General features: G+C 41.8%; 1 protein-coding gene across 1 annotated transcript in view; it reads right to left on the bottom strand.

The window, feature by feature from the left end:
- CAB39 (calcium binding protein 39) overlaps positions 1-16,467 on the bottom strand; it is an 86,049-nt gene extending 69,582 nt beyond the window's left edge. Inside the window, exon 1 of the mRNA XM_026491726.4 lies at positions 16,103-16,467. The gene's annotated coding sequence lies outside the window, so the exon portion shown is untranslated. The remainder of the gene's footprint in view (positions 1-16,102) is intronic.
- Positions 16,468-17,409: the final 942 nt, after the last annotated feature.

The raw sequence follows: 17,409 nt of genomic DNA, 5'->3' as shown, positions 1-17,409 counted from the left end.
CACCCCCCCAACCATTAACATAGCTACAGTGGGAGGCGCCACAGTCCTGTAAGAACCACACTCCTGCTGGCCCTAGCAAAGTAACCTAGAGGGGAAGGTAGATCTCTCCTTAAAGTCACTATTGTAGGACTGAAGCTCCAGGAAAGCACATTTACGGGATGCAGGTGGCCAGGCTTTCTATCAGGTGGAAAAGGCTGGTGTGCACGGAGAGTGTGAGTAAGCAGAGAAATGCAGTAGCACATGGATAATTATAATGGAGTCTGTGGTTCTGGTTCCGACTGTTGGGGAAGACCCAGGCGCACTGCTGCCCTTTCCCACACTTTCAGTGTTTGACTCCTCCAGAGATAAGCTTTCACTAAATCCCCACCTTGTTGGAAAAAACAAGAGTTCCAAGTAACACGGGGGCTACCTGCAAGCTATCCCTGCTCCAGTCCCGTGTCCCAGAAAGGCAGCTCTAACAATGGCAGAACTCAGACATTTTTCCGCTTAACCTTTTAAAGGGTCAAACCTGCCTCGTGGACGCTGACACTGGCACTGTCTTTTATTCTTGTATGTACCCTGCATACCTGCATTTGGAGCTGAAGATCTGAAATGTGTCATTAAATCAGAGGAAGAAACAGGAAAAAAATAACAATGTGAAAATAGGCGTGTCTGTTTACTTTTACAAATTGAGAATAAAGTTAGAGATTATTCAAGCAAACGCAAATTAAATGCCATTTTCTCCCTAGCCATCCTACACTGAACTCTCAAGATGATCTTGTGAAACTCCTGACTTTTCCCTTTGGATACCATTGCTCTAAAACTTGGAAGAAATATGGAAAAGAAAGTATAAAGATTAAAAAATTACATAAATACAAGTGTACGAATAGTGGTGTATCACCTCCCTGAAGTTTTATGGCACCCAAGAACAACCACTTAACAACTGGCACGCCATACCTTCTCTTCTTCTTTAGTAGTTCCTGAGAAGTGGAGGGAGGGTGGAAGAGGGAATCTGGGCAAAAACAAGGTGTTTACATTTAGAGAGTCTCGGCGTCCGACTTGAAGCAAAGCAGAACATTTCAGAGTTAGAACATCACAGCTCTCATTCAGAGAGAAAAGTCAAGGCAATCCAGTGAAAAATCCTCTTGGTTCCAGAGGGACCAGGCAGCTGCTAGGGCTCTAGAACTAGTGCCTCAAAACCAAGCTACTTGAGGATCTGACAGACAGCCTTGTGCCTGAAAAGATCAATAACTGAGGGGAGAGGGTCAAGAAACAGCTAGTTTCACAATGGCTAATGTTAGATGACATAATTTATCATCCTAACCAGGACAATTTGGGGAATGGCCGGGGGATGCAATGAATTATTATGCAGGGACAAGAGGCATAAACTGGGACTTTCCCTGGCAAACAGGGCTTTAGGTCACTCATACTAAACTGTGGCTATCCCCCCCCCCCACCATGACAAGCCAACTTTGCTATTTCATTTCCTCTGATTAAGGACAAAGCACCCTCCACTTAGAGCAGAGCCTAGCAGAGTCACCTGTACATAAATATTTATTAGTGGTGATGAAAATAAGTCTCTCCTGGCAATATTTGATATTTCAAATCATTTAACATCTACAATTCACTGGGTTTATAGAGGAATATGCCTGTGTCACAGAGTAACTGTAACTCTTCACTTCATACCAAATACTCTTTGCTCCAGGCCAGGTTGTCAACAAGTTGCCAATACCCCTACAAGGCGAAATACTATTCTGATTCATCCCACCGCGCTCTCACGGCTGAAGGGATCAGAACAGGCTGATAAAACTTCCGCAAGAGCCCAGTATATCTCAGCGTGAGCTCCCCCCACCTCACCGTACTCCCGCCCCTCTGTTTCCCTGCCTCAACCTCTGAGCTGTTTAACCCTAACTTACGTATCCTTGTATTTGAAAATTACAAAAAGCACATTTCGTGTATGCCCCTAGAAAACAAGAGTGATCTTCATATAGTTGCCACAAGGTAGGATACTAAAGGAAAATCAACAGTGAGAGAGTGTGTTTGTGTGCACACAAGAGTTTTATTTTTTAATTTTTATTTTTTAAAGATTTTATTTATTTATTTGACAGAGAGAGACAGCGAGAGAGGGAACACAAGTGATGGAGTGTGAAAGGGAGAAGCAAGCCTCCCGCCGAGCAGGGAGCCCAATGCGGAGCTTGATCCCAGGACCCTGGGATCACGACCTGAGCCGAAGGCAGACACTTAATGGCTGAGCCACCCAGGCACCCCTACACAAGAGTTTTAAATAAAGATGAGGTGTAAGGTGTCTCCTAAAATCCAAGCACATGATCTTAAGAATGACTTTGATAAACCTGAAGCTCTGAAACTTCTGAGTTCCCTGCTAAGAGACGACTTCACTGGGCTACCAGCTCTCTCTGCTCTGACGACTAGGATACCCTGAGCACTACTTTCACCTTCAGGTTCACGATGCAGCATCAAACAGCACTGCAACAGTCAGTGGAGCACCAACTGGAAGAATCGAATTTGTCTGAACATCTTTCACAGTTCAATGATTCAGAGAAGCAAACTCCCATTTTCTTCTTCCACTCAATAGCTAAAACAGCTAATTTAAAAATCACAGCTTTATTGACATATAATTTACATACCATACCATTCCCTTACTTAACGTATACAATTCAGTAGTTTCAATAGTTCACAGAATTGTGCAGCCATCACCACAACCAATAAAATAGCTGGATTTTTTTTTTTTTTAAGACATTGGAGATCACTTGTAGTAAGGATGAAAAATAAATACATGTCATTTTATTTTCCCCTGGCTTACATGAAACGAACATCTTAAGAACCTGGATATATACTGAGCCAAAATATTTTCCAGAAAGGCCAAATGGGCAGTAAATGGAATTGCCTTATCCCCCTCTCAATGCATCCCTACTAACATAAGCATTACCACCTAAAAAAAAAAAACACACACCCAAAAAACCTCTATTTAACATCCCCATTGTTATTTGTATTTTATTTAGCAACTACCTGAATTCACTGTTCATTTATCCAGTGTTTTCGCCTTTGACATGTTTGAAAAACAGCATGCTTCAAGGGCTAAGAGGATAAGCTCTTATCAGACCCAGGTTTGAACTCCAGTTTTGCCATTTAGAAGAGGTATATACCAAAACCCTTCGGCAAAACATTTACCTTCTTTATTATAAAATTACAGTGTGACTTAAAAATCTAACGTAATAAACATCCAGGTTAGCATTTACTAATAAATAGTAGTTGCCAGTTTGTATGAGCTTTGGCTATACTGAACTAAATATTAACCCTCTGTTTATCATCATGCACAATTTTTTCCATCTATTTATCTCAGGTTTTTTTTTTTCCTTTTGATCACTTGATAGCAATGGAAATAAGCCTGCTTCCTCATCCAAAGGTCTGACAAATATTCATATAAACGTTCTTCTAATTTATGTTTTAAAACTCATTCTTTCATCAAATTAATTTTTATAAAGAGTAACTTACTTATCAAAACTGATTTTCCCAAAGAATAGATAACCAATTATCTAAAAATCTGCTAAATAATCCTTCCTCTTTTCCCAGTGATGTGTGATCTCACTCATGTAGTAGGCACATACATACTTTTTACTGAGCTTCCTAAGTTAACTTTTAAAAAATCTGCCTTTACTCTCTGGCCAACAGTACGCTAACTTAGGAAATTTTCTTGCTTCCTAACATTCACTCAGTCTTCACATTCAAGAGCACAGTAACTCTACGGGGCGCCTGGGTGGCTTAGTCGTTAAGCTTCCGCCTTTGGCTCAGTGTGTGATCCCAGGGTCCTGGGACCGAGCCCCGCATCAGGCTCCCTGTTCTGCTGGGAGCCTGCTTCTTCCTCTCCCACACCCCTGCTTGTGTTCCCTCTCTCGCTGGCTGTCTCTCTGTCAAATAAATAAATAAAATCTTAAAAAAAAAAAAAAAGTACATGGTAACTCTCCATTCTTACTAGGTCTTTTTTCCACTAAGTTTCTAGTTTTCTTCATAGAGATCCCAAACCATTTCATATAGATCCCCCCCCACCTGAGGTTTCATTTTTTGTATAATGAGATTTTTCTTCTAATATTTTTATAACTGAATATTGCTAGAAAGAAAAAAATGCTACCAATTTTTAAATATCTATATGTGGTATATGGCTATCTTAGTGAACTCTTACTTTCAGTTTTTTAGCTGACTCCTGGTTTTCCTAGGTTTAAGATTGTAACATCTGCACATATTGCTATTTTCCCCCATTTCCCCCCTAACAATTACACATTTTATTTGATGTTTTCTTGTACCGGCCAGGATGGTATCGAATATCAGAAGTGTTACCGGGCATGCCTATGTCACTTTCTTATTTCAAGGGGGAATTCTACCAGAGTTTTCCCATTGGTAGGCTGTTGCTGTTGGTTTAAGGCACATACTCTTATCTCCTACCAGCTTTTAAAGAGCTCATTAATCAAGAACTGGTAAATCAGCATTGTCATCTTGGCACATACTGAGATGGTACAGCACAAGGGGACCATATGCACTGCTGCCAGACCCCAAGGGTCTGAAACCCCAGGCTCTGTGACTTACCACCAATTTATCCTGGGGTAGATTATTTTACCTCTTGATCTAAATTCTATCAGCTGTAAAATGAGGGTAATAATAATTCTAATAACACCTTTTTGTTGGGAGGATTGAGATAATTAGAACAACGCCAGGCACACAGTAAATACCAAGTGTTACGTGTTATTTGCCCTCTTTAATTAAGAGAATTTCCTATTTAATTATTTGCTGATGTTTTACTTAGAATTTTCATGACTGCCTCCATAAATGAAGCTGAAACATAGTATTCTTCCTCTGTAATGTCTTATCAGGTTGCTGTTCTTATATTCTATCAGGTTTCTAAGGGTGTTCGCTAGTTTTGAAACATGACTTTGTTATCTTTTGGTATTCTAGGATCTAGAATAAATGAAGTCATTTACTGAAAAAGTCTCTTTAAATTTTTAAAGAGAACTTGTAATTTCTATATCATCCAGGTCCAGAGCTCCACTCACTTTTTTGGTTGGTAGGCCATGGCCTATAATCTGTATCCAATACATTCCATGATTAATAATCTATTCAAGTGCCCCACTTCTTTTTTTAAAAATTTATTAGAGAGAGAGAGAGAGAAGCAGACGCTATGCTGAGCTTGGAGCCCCACACGGGGTTCAATCTCACAACCCTGAGATCACAACCTGAGCTGAAACCAAGAGCCAGATGCTTAATCCACTGAGCCACCCAGGTGCCCCACAAGTGCTCCACTTCTTAAGACAGTTCTGAAAAGCAACCAGTTTTTTATCATTAGATCTTTCAAAGTTGTACATAACACGCTCATTTAGATTCAGTTTTCTCTGGTCAATTCTTTCTGGATGTACTCCTCTGTCTTGCTCCTTCTATTTCTTTTTTTTTTTTAAAGATTTTATTTATTTATATGACAGAGAGACAGCCAGCGAAAGAGGGAACACAGCAGGGGGAGAGGGAGAGGAAGAAGCAGGCTCCCAGCTGAGGAGCCTGATGTGGGACTCGATCCCAGAACGCCGGGATCACACCCTGAGCCGAAGGCAGACGCTTAATGACTGCGCTACCCAGGTGCCCCGCTCCTTCTATTTCTTATTCCTTCCTCCTTTCAACAACAACAAAGCCTCTGTAGAAGACAGTTTGGCCCTTTCCATATACCTATGGGGTGTTTGTATACAGTATATACTATGCTAAGCAGACTCCTCTGTCTTCCTTGCCTCACCCTCACCCCCCCCCCCCCCGTGAGGTTTTACCTTGTGTGCAGAACGAATGCACTCTATTGTCCAGCCCTCTTCCCATCAACATAGCTTTCAATCACACACTATGTAGTGTTGAGGAATAAGAGCAAGACTAGCTGTTGAGTAAACAAATGGGTTATGACCAATTGTAAAGAACAGGGATGAATAATTTTAACAATACAAAGCTAGAAAGTATTTACTGTGCTGTGTGCACATACCAGGAAGAGGTTACCAGTTCTACTTCCTTCTTGCCTACTTGAGAAGGCAAGGCACAGGGATGTGGGCCATTGAATCTGTGACTAATTTGCTATATAGCACTTAGGAAAAGCATATAATACAGCTTATATTCTAGTGCAATGAACATAAGTAAAATAATCTTGTAAAAACATCAAAATGACTTCAAGTCCTAGAAAATATTCCGACTTACACACTTGAACATTTTTCAGATAATCTCAAGTATGAATGAAATTATGAATCTTTACAGATACTTGTATCCTGCCTACATCCTTATCTAAGACATGTAGAATTCTATTACAAAAGGAAATAGTTAATAAACTATATTTAGGAGCTTCTAGAAATCAACACTTTGCTAAGGACTCACTCCCTTCTGGAATATGTCTCAGCAATCCACATCAATTTCAGTCTCTATGATTTGTGGATTCCACCTTTCCCTTCTTTGGAAAAACAGTCCATTAGCACCTCTAATCTTCCTGCACAGCTCCCTCTCTTCACAGCTGCTCAAAGGTCACTGACAGCAAATCAGTAATGTGAACATTCTCTCAGTGTCCTAGGATCTCACACATCCTACCAGAAAACTTGACCTCATGTTTCTGTAATAGAAATCTCCTATGTTCCAGGATGATTCTACATTCCAGTACCTTATGGTGGAGTGGAAGCAACAGAGTTTGGTGGGTTACACTCCGGGACCAGGGTTTCAAATCTAGGTGTCTGACTTCAGGCCAATTACCTAGCTGCTTTTTTCTCCATCTACTCACCTGAAAATATGGGAATGAAGATAGGGTTATTACAAGATTAAATGAAATTAAGATAGAGAGGGGTCTTCAACTTTATACCAGCAAATAACATATATATGCTATGTTAGCGATTTTTTATTCTTTTTACTTCATGTTTCTTGCTTACACAAGTAGAGAATCTTTATGCTCCCTTCACACTGAACTGGTATACCTCCACAATGACGATCGGAACCTTTCATTTCAGCAACCCCAGGCCCCACTGAGGAAAATGGGCAATAAAAGAGACAAACAGAGAAACATTTAATCAGGGATAGACAATGCCAATGCCTCAGTAGGTGACATAAACGTAGGACGTGGCTAGCTACGCTCAGGACAACAGTGAACAGTCTACAAACTAGATCTGGCCCCCACCGTGGTTAATCCCCTCTAAATGTCCCTTTTCTTAGATCAGGATATAAAATTAAACTCCCAATAGCAAAATAAAACACTGAGGATGGGGTAATTTAAAAACTGCTGAAATGAGCATAAAACAATAGCAACTTTTGCCTTGCCTTGTTCTTCTTTTAGTGAATTAAAACTATCAGAATGCTAAATTAATCACTGATGAAGGTATGTAAATACTTGCATTTGATGACGTTATTAAAGCAAGATTATTCTAAATTTAAGATATTGTTAAAAGAGAATGGTTTAAAAATATACAATAATATGGCATAAAGCTCAGCAATTGTGAGTCCATTTGCAACCATGAGGCAAAACAATGTTAAGTGGGTCCTTTTGACTATTTTAAAACTATTCCAGAAGGCTGATATCACAACAAGTGATACATCTAGCTACAGATCAAAAGAGTCCAGGTTCACTGAAGGCCGCTTCAACACTTTCAAAGGCTTAAAATATTTTTGAAAACGTGTATGGTACAGCAGAGAGTCTTAGAGCTCCAGTTATCACAAAAGCTAAAATGGACTGGGCACTTAGAGCGTATCAGTTGTGTTACGTAAAACAGTTCTCACCGAATTCTCTCCACCACTTTATGTGCCGGTTCTACCCTAGTTATTTGACAGATGAGAAAGCTGAGGCAGAATGGGCATTAAACAACCGCCCAACAAAACACCACCAGAATCTAAATGCAGGAATTCCAACGCTAGGGCCCCTCTTCTTATCTCTATGCTGAGCTTTAGTTTTCTAACAATCTCTCCAGGGCTTCTCCCAATAGCATCTTAGGCATTTATAAATTCATGTACTCTCTCAATGTTTCTCAAATTACAAGGTACATTGTTTTAGTCGCTCATAACATACATTAAAAAATAAAGCAGGACGAAAAGTATTCAAATGCATCGTATACAGGAAGGCCTAAGTATTGTTTCGTGAAACTTCTTTCTCAGTTTTGAGTGTGTTTATGTATGGTGCTGGGTCACTGATCAAAAATGTAACTTCTCACCGTGGGTTGAATTTAAAAAAAGAAAAAAAAAAAGGCCTGAAAAGTCACTTATCTAAAGTGTGCATTCTTTTCCTTAACAAAACTGAAAATAAATTATTCCAACCTTAGTTGGATTCCAAAGTAATCATCCCAATCAAAAAGTAAATGCTTTGAATTCCATACTATGTATGGATATGTAAAAAGTATGTAAATAAGGTTTCTCAAACTGTATTCTAGTAGAACCCTCCTTTAAGACTTTGTGTATTTCCTGGGGGGAGGGGGTGTTCAAATGAACTTGGCAAATTGAGAAATACTGCACATTATATTTCCTTCCTGGACAGCCACAATGTACATTATTAAAAACTCTGACAAACTCTGAAGAAAAACAATAACACAATCACTACCAAAAATTAAAATCTGATTAACAGTTTTTAACCCAGTGTTTTCCCAAACTTAAATTTCATTCTGAAACTTCTCTCATCAACAACTAATCTCTCATAAGACTAATGTTCTACAAAACAGAATTTGTGAAACATGTTTTAAGTGAGCTTATCTGGAAAAGGGAGATCCTAATAAACTTCAGTTATTATAGTATGTAAACCTTCAAATAAACACAAATATAGGAGAGATAAATAAAATACACAGAAAATGGTATTTTGGTTAATATTTCATCTCTGCTGAGCAGTTTTATCAGAATATTACACAGCTCTATCATTTAATAAGCATTTACAGAAACAACGTATTATAATCGGAAAACACAAGATGGGGGAAGAGGGAAGAGAAGATATATCAAAAAAGATTTTAAAAATCTGCAATTCAAATAAATTACAATCTATTGTACAAAACTTACATACATAAGAAAAACCTAAAACTCACACATAAGCACAGGATGAATAGAGAATAAAACTATACTATAAACAGCCAAAAGATCTGCAAAGGTCATGTTAGTGACCTGAGTTCCATCCCCCTGCCTGGAGAATTCAGAAGTAAATGAACTGGCTGGTAACATGCCAGCAGAGAGGGGAAGAGTTGTTTACCTAGACTAGGACCTCTTTGCAACTGGCATATAGAACAGGACTCCACATAATGGGCTATAAAAACTGCTTGTGGAACAAATTAATCCATAATAGATATTTAGGAGTTATGAACACTCAGGGGTGGCAAATAGCTGCCATCTCTTATCGGTGATAGAACCCTGGGCTGGGGGGCGCCTGGGTGGCACAGCGGTTAAGCGTCTGCCTTCGGCTCAGGGCGTGATCCCGGCGTTATGGGATCGAGCCCCACATCAGGCTCCTCCGCTATGAGCCTGCTTCTTCCTCTCCTACTCCCCCTGCTTGTGTTCCCCCTCTCGCTGGCTGTCTCTATCTCTGTCAGATAAATAAATAAAATCTTTAAAAAAAAAAAAAAAAGAACCCCGGGCTGGAAACGATCCTATAATCCAAACCAGCATACCACCCTTATTAGACGATCAGTATCAATTACAGCCAAAGAATACTACCTGAAGCATGTTCTTCACATCCTCAAATCTGATTCTACATTTTGGTCCTTTTCACTTTTCTACTCTTGTTGCCTTTGGTACTATTTTTCCTTTTCCCAAAACATAGAGTTCTCAGAACTTCACAGCATATATACTTAGAAGCTGACAATGAAATTTGATGTAAAGCTTGACGATTTGTTAATCATTAACTTGACTTCCTAAGCTTGTACTTTGCAAGCAGATAACATTTAGTTCTTAACCATTTATTACTAAGTACAAAAGTAGAAAATTTGAAAATACATATTGTGCTGTTACATTACCTGAAGCAGAGAGCTACCACACTGTGAACTAAGACCAGGCACCTGGCCAACCAGAAGAGAACAGTTGTTAAAGCATGGTTACATGCCATAAAGCCCTCATAAAGAAATGGACTTAAAGGCCACCGGCAAAAGGAGAGATACCTAGTACAAGGGGAAAAAAGACAAGTCAGAAAGTCTACACACAGGATCACTGAAAATAAGAGCAAAAAAGGCCAGGGATTTTCAGTCTGGTCCCCTTAGCATAAAAATGGCATGACTGAAGCCCAAAGAGGTGGAGTGACTTGCCTAGAGTGAAATGATTAGTCACTGAGTCAGGACCCAGCCTAGGCCTTCCAATTCCCAGGCTTCTGTGTTGCCCACTGTAACAAAGGCCTCCCATCTTCTCTACAAGACTACTATGAAAAATAAACACTACCCACTGGGCTAACTAAAACTAGAAACTACTAATCAAATTACGACTCTAAACCACCAGGCGTGTAGAACAAACCATCTCATTTTGTCCTATAACGTGGTTACTGTCTGGAAATCTATTAAAATCCTCATTAAGCTTTATTTACAAAGCTTAGTTCTGAAGTACTGAATCAAAAATGGTCAGCAAAAAATCAAGACCCTATAAAGCAAAATAAAACTTAATGCCGTAATCCAGGGAGAACACATTTTGAAGTGAGGCAAATCTGGGTTCAAATCTCAGCTCAACTGTGCAATGCCTGTGTGACCTTGGGACAAGGCCCTTCACTTTCATTTCCCATCTGGAATGATGCTAGAGGACAATACTACCTAACTTAGAGGTCTGTCCAACACTCCATGGTACTCAAATGGTAATTTTCCCTTTCAGTCTATTTTGGTTCTTTGTCTATTTCAACCTTTAACTTCATACCACAACCCCTAAGAAACTTGCCGGCTACATCACAATAATAAAGATGAATAAACACCTTTAAAAAAGGATTATGCGCCAAAGAGCATTTAATATGTGAAAACAATCTTTGTAAATGTTAGTGTAAAGGTTCAAAAAAGAATTACTGCATAAAGTATAAAACTTAATTTCTTTCAAGCAAACTAGATAAAGAATGAAGAGGGGCAGGCTCTAGGATCAGTCCCATGGCTAATAAGTCATACGACCCTGAGCAGGTGACTCTACTTCGAAGAAAGCCCCACCAGTTACAGCTCAAGGTTCCTCACTCACTGCTCTAGTAATGGTGGGTCTGTGCAGAAAGAACCATTCCAACCAGAGGGTCTCTAGAATTCTCACCTTTTTTCTCCCTTGAAACAGTCTGGCATCAGCACCATCACAAAACTTACTACGTCCAGCACTTGGTATGTGCCAGGCCCTGCTCTGAGCACTTTAGATGTAGTAACTAATTTAATCCCCTACAGTTTTCTCAGATACGGTGTATGTCACAGTGAAGTGGAGGAACTTGCCTAAAGTTATAGCGCCCACAGGACAAGTGAGGGTGCACCAACCCAGGGAGTCTGGCTGCAGGGAGTCTGCTAGTGCTTTTAAGCACTAGTAATACTACCTCTCAGAATTCAATAAATCCCAGAGTGGGCCTTAACTACAGACATGTAAAAAGAAATGTATTCATGCTATTTCTTCTTTGTGCCCAAATACAGCTGATACATAATCCACTGTGGAGGGAAAGAACCATGAGTAACATGTTCACAGTACCTTGTATGAGACCAAGCTACAGTTCATTAGACAAAGTTATAAAGTAGCAACTTAAGAGGAAGCTACAAAAGGTATATTTTGTTTCTTGAACTTTTTTTTTTTAAAGATTTTATTTATTTATTCGACAGAGATAGAGACAGCCAGCGAGAGAGGGAACACAGGCAGGGGCAGTGGGAGAGGAAGAAGCAGGCTCATAGCGGAGGAGCCCGATGTGGGGCTCGATCCCATAACGCTGGGATCACGCCCTGAGCCGAAGGCAGACGCTTAACCGCTGTGCCACCCAGGCGCCCCTGTTTCTTGAACATTTTATCAAAATAATCAAAGTGTTGTGATGTTTTAACATTATCATACTTCCTTAGTCATCAACAAGTGATCTGCTGGATAATGTTCACAAGGAATAATTATCATATAAAACCAGACTGCTACTAAATATTGGTTAAGTAGATTTTTCTCAGTCTTTGTAACCATGCATATGAAAATGTGGCTATACGTATAAACAAGCAACCCCAAACCTACAACACTGTACTCTGAGTATCAAAATCTCAAGTTAGACACATTGTATCATGTGAACAGGTATGTGCTGGACACTGCCTACATAAATGGCCAGGACAGTCTTTACCTCCCTCCTTTGGGGCCACTTCACACCTGACTGACCTCTTGCAATTTTCTGCATGCCATTCTTCCTTCCTCTGCCAGCTTACCATCACAGTTGCTAACAAACCACAATTCTACCACCCCCTCACCCCTTCTAAAAGCACAGTGGAGCCAGGAGGCTCAGTAAGGTAGAGAATGATACCTGCACATACACGCACACATGCACACACACAAATCCCAAAACAAAATGCTAATGGCAACAACCTGTTAACCTTCATTTCATCACTATCAGTCTAGCATCTGTCACCCATCCTGTAATAACTCTTCTCACAATCAAAGAAAGGCCTGAGAAACAGAAGCGGGACAAACATTTAACATTTACTGCCAGACTGGTCTACTCCACAATTGCTGGTAGTAGAAATGTTTGCCTCACTTTGCTCTGCCATCATACTCTGGACTGATAAAGGCAATGACTAGGGTCCAGTTGCATTAGAATGATGAGACAACAGAGGAAGAACTCTCATACAGCTCAGTTCCTTCTGTAATTAAGGGTGGCCCCAACACCATTCTTCTTTCCAGTAAAAACCAAACTACAAACTGATGACTAAATTGTTAATGCAATTTTTAGACTACTTGGCTTGATCTGAATTCATACAAATACAAGATCTTTACACCTTTAGAAATAATAAAACAAGTCTCAAGCAATCAAACCTAGAGGTTTAGAGATTTGATCTTCTTTCCCACAATTTTATAACACAGCAAAGTTTTACCAACATTTTGCTGTTATCCTCACCAATCCACCTATCACATTCCTATTTCTAGAACACCAGACAACATCCATAAAATAAAATTCCTAATTAAAAGGAGCAATGGAAAAGGAGAAAGTGGATTTGTAAAATAGAAACACCACCAAAAAGGTAACCAAAAGACACTACCCGAAGTGAAATTCTACCCTATACTGGATTTTATATTTTGTGTGCTGCAGGTGGACGTGGATTCATGTCTGTATTTTTATGACAGACAGCAACACTGTGAATGATCGATAATCAATCCCTCCTGGAAAAGACTCTAGGGAAAGCAAGGCAGTAATTACAGAAATCTGTAAACTACAAGAGTTGATCAAAGAAAAAACTTTAGTAAATATTCAAAAGTAATAAAGGATGCTTTGTGGTATATACATTTGCAATATAAAGATTCAAATAAAACCAAATTATAAAGCCAAAGCCCATATCTACATTAGACTTTCCTAACTATTCTTTTATACTAACTTTATGAAAATGTATGCAATCTAACTCAGCATCTCACTTTATATGCCATTAGAAACAGAAACAGAGACCTCCTTAATACATTTTAGAACGTAAAGCCAAAGGGGAAAAAAACTGGTTTAAGCAAGAACTTGTAGTCTGAAATGCTAATGAACTAAAGTCAACTGTCTTGAAATGGAAAAAAAAAAAAAGGTCCCTTTTGTTATAGCAGCAAATCATTTCACCAAATTCTATATTTTACTAAAGAAATACCAACAGAAAAACTACACATAGCCTGAAACTTTGTGATGTCAAGATCAAAAAGTAGTTAACCTATATAGATAGCCCTAGTATAAAGACTATTTTTGAGTTGGGGACAAGTGAGGGTAAGGTGGGATGGGAAGGTATATTACCGTGTATGGGAGGTATTACACCAGATAAGAAAATCTTTTTAAAAAGTACATCCACTCATTCAGCAGAGATGTGTGACATCTTCCCTATCTGATGATAACACACACCCCAAATAATAAAGCCTTTCTTCAATAAGCAATAGGATCTAAATCCTACAAATAATAAATATACTTCAAACAAGACACCTTTAGAAAAAGTTCTGCCCACAGTAGCAGTTATTAAGCATGACTACTGCATGTTATCTGAGATTAATATTGTAACCTTATCAGAAAAAAAGAATACATTTAAGACTTCCCTTACTTGGGTAAAAATATTTTTACATAAAGATACTTAATGAAAAAAATTTTAATAAAATTTACAGATATATGCAATTTTTATCTCATCATGCAAGGAAAAAATAAGCATAAAAAGACTGAAAAGGAAATATGGCAAAAATGTTAACAGCAACCAAATCTAAGTGGTAAAATTACAGAAGATAATTTAAAAAAAGTTTCCAGTACCTCTTGCATTTTACAAGTTCTTTTAACTGAAAGAAGTTGACATTCACTTGTCATATAAACAAACAAGTGTTTATGAAACATGGGTTCTAAGCTGCTTCCACAAATCACATACTCTAGACTTTAAATAAAGCTAATTATCCGCTAGTAATTTGGGGAAAAAATGTACAGAATCAAGCTAGATTTTCACTTCTCACTCTATATTTTCATAACTAAAAATAATGTTTACCTTTCTATAAAAAGGTTCCATGGCCAACTTGCCATCCTAGAACATTAGTAGCAATCTGATTTTAAAAATCATCAAATTAGATTGCTTTACAAAATGCCATTTCAAAGACGTTATGATCAGCTCAGTAATTCCAAAGTATAGCTACCTACCTAAGACACCGTGGAAGAAGTTCTGATGCATTTTAGTGAAACGCACCAACAGAATTACCTTATGTGCAGAAGAGCTTATTTTACACACATCTTTCCATTACCTCTTAAGAGCATGATATCTAAATGAAGCTTTTTGCAAAAGGTACTCTGCTTAGCCTGGACATGAATTTATTTGTAGCTGTCAAAATCGGTCTCAAACTGCATTATATTCAAGGCACAGAATATCAACTCTTTACTGGGCCTCCTTCTCTTTCTTTCACAAGACCGCCTTTAATATCTCCTAGCTTACATTTCCGGGCTCATGAGTCACTGAGCAATGAGCTCTAAGTTTACCTTAGAATGCCACTCAAACAGCTCCTCTACAGTATTCAAGGATCTGGCCCCCAATACCTCTTTAGCCTACCCTTTAACTCCCCAACATGGCTACAGGCAACTGAATTATCCACTATTTCTAGACTATGCCTTTTTATCTTTGTCCTCTAGTTTGCTGCCCCTCCACATAACGTCTCTTCCCCATCCGTCCTCTCCCAAACCCCATCTGGCCTTCAAGACCCAGCTAGCCATCGCCTCGCCCAGGAAGCCTTCCAGATTTCTGCTAGGCGGAAGTGATCGATCAGTCCGGTCATCCCTGGGTGCCTTTCTAGCACTTTGTAGTTCTTTCACAGGACTTATCACCTCTTTCCTGGTATCGAGGTTATTTGTGTACTGGTCTTATCTCCCATACCAGAGCGTAAGCTCCCCGGGGGAGGGGACCGTGGGCCCCGTTCACCTTTGAATCCCTCCGGCGCGGACCGACCACGGCGCCTGCACGCAGTGCAGCGCTGCTAGGCTTGGTTCAACCGAACTCGGGAACGCTCCGGCCGCACAATTCCTAACCAGAAATCAGTTAGGCATTTTCCCCAAATGAAGATCACAAAAGATGCTGCCTGCCTCCCCATAACAGGAAGTTTACCAGGGGCCAGGAGCGAGGTGGCCAGAGCCCGTGTGCGGTGGGAGTGACAGCTGTCCCGGCCCGCACCTCCCTGCCCACCCGACTCCGGCCGCGGACGCCCCCACCCGCCAGCCCTGCCAGACAACCGCGGAAGGGTGGCAGGGGAGCACCGGGCTCCCAGAGACCGGGCCGCAGGCCGCTGGCCGCTGCGCCGGCGGGGGCAAGGAAGGGAAGGCTCCGCGAGGGGCCCAGGCCGGGCCGAGGCGAGCCGAGCGGGGAGGGCGGGCCACGGGGGCCCGCCGCCTCCGCCACCCGAGAAAATGGAGGCAGCCCAGGGCCGGTGACGAGCGGGGGCAGGCGGAAGCCGGGCGGGCGTCCGCGCCGGGAGCAAGGCCGGGTCGGGGGTCACTCACGGGGCTGGGCCGGGCGGCTCCCTCTCCGCCTCCGCGTCGTCGCCGTCCCCGTCCTCGGCCGCCGCCGCCTCGGGCTGCTCGCTCGGTCCCTGCGGCGCGGCTCGGGCACTCGGCCCCTCCGTTGTCTTCCGCCCGCTCCTGCTCCCGGCGACGGGCTCCCGCGGCGGCGGCGGCGGCTGCGCGGGCGGACGGCGGCCCAGGGGCTCCCGCGGCGGCCGCCGCACTGCTGCGCTCACTCGCTCGGGCTGCGGCTGCGGCTGCTGCTGCGGGACCAGGCGCCGCCTTCGCCTTCGCCGGCTCCTGGTGGATCAGTCTCTCCCAGGCCGCGCCGCTCCCCGCTCCCGGCCCGAGCCCGGCTTTGACGTACGCACTGCGCAGCCGCCGAGGGCGCGACGTCGGGCGGTGCCGCAACGCCCCCTTCGGCCTCGGGCGCGCCCCAGCGGCCGGGCGGACTCGGGACACCGGAGTCCGCACCTAGGCCGAGGCAGGAGGGGACGCTGAGAAAGGCTTAGCTGCAGGGGACCGAGGACGGGGCTCCTTTCACCTGCCACTTAAATGCTGGTGCTCAGCCTTTCTCGGCTGTCTCAGCACTCTTCCTGGAGGAATTCCACACCCGCTTCCTACTACGACTTCCTCAACTGTTTACAGAGCTTTATTTTTTCTAAAAGCCAGAGGCCGACTTTGTGGAGATCGATTCTTTGATACTTGCGAGGGACAGATAACTCATTTAGCATCCTCTGAGAGAGAGTGCAGAAAGTGATGGAATGATCCAGATTAATACGATTCAACAGCCTGGATTTAAACTCCAGCTCTACTATGTGTTCTCCATGGATTATTTCCCGTCCCTATGCCTGGGTTCCTTTACACACGCATATGCGGTATGATAATACAGTACCCCCGGCTTGTGAGGATGAACGACATAATGCATCGCAAAGCTCTGACAGCAGAGTCCGCTACGTAGAAATGCCATGCGTGTATATTCTTGTTTCGCTCTGTTGCTTTGTTTTTAATTTGTAATCTAACGGGTGTTTTTGAGCATCTACTGTGTGCCGCTATTCTAGGCGGCGGGGCAGTGAACAAAACAAAACAGTCCCTGCTCTGAGACAAACCACCAAATAAACCAACACATATATGTCATTGGATGGTTTCCGGTGCTATGGAGACAAGCAACACAAGCTAAGGAGGGGAGAGAAGGGAAGATACTGTTATTTATAGCGCTCCTACACAGAGCCGCTGCATGAGAAAAGCACGCTGTGAGCTTTGTGTATGGAAAGGCAGAGGGAACAGCAAGGATGAAGGCCCTGAGA

Source organism: Ursus arctos, unplaced genomic scaffold, assembly GCF_023065955.2.
Source record: "Ursus arctos isolate Adak ecotype North America unplaced genomic scaffold, UrsArc2.0 scaffold_1, whole genome shotgun sequence".
Taxonomy (NCBI): domain Eukaryota; kingdom Metazoa; phylum Chordata; class Mammalia; order Carnivora; family Ursidae; genus Ursus; species Ursus arctos.
Note: the sequence above shows the minus strand (reverse complement) of the source record. Positions and strands in the feature narration are given on the sequence as shown.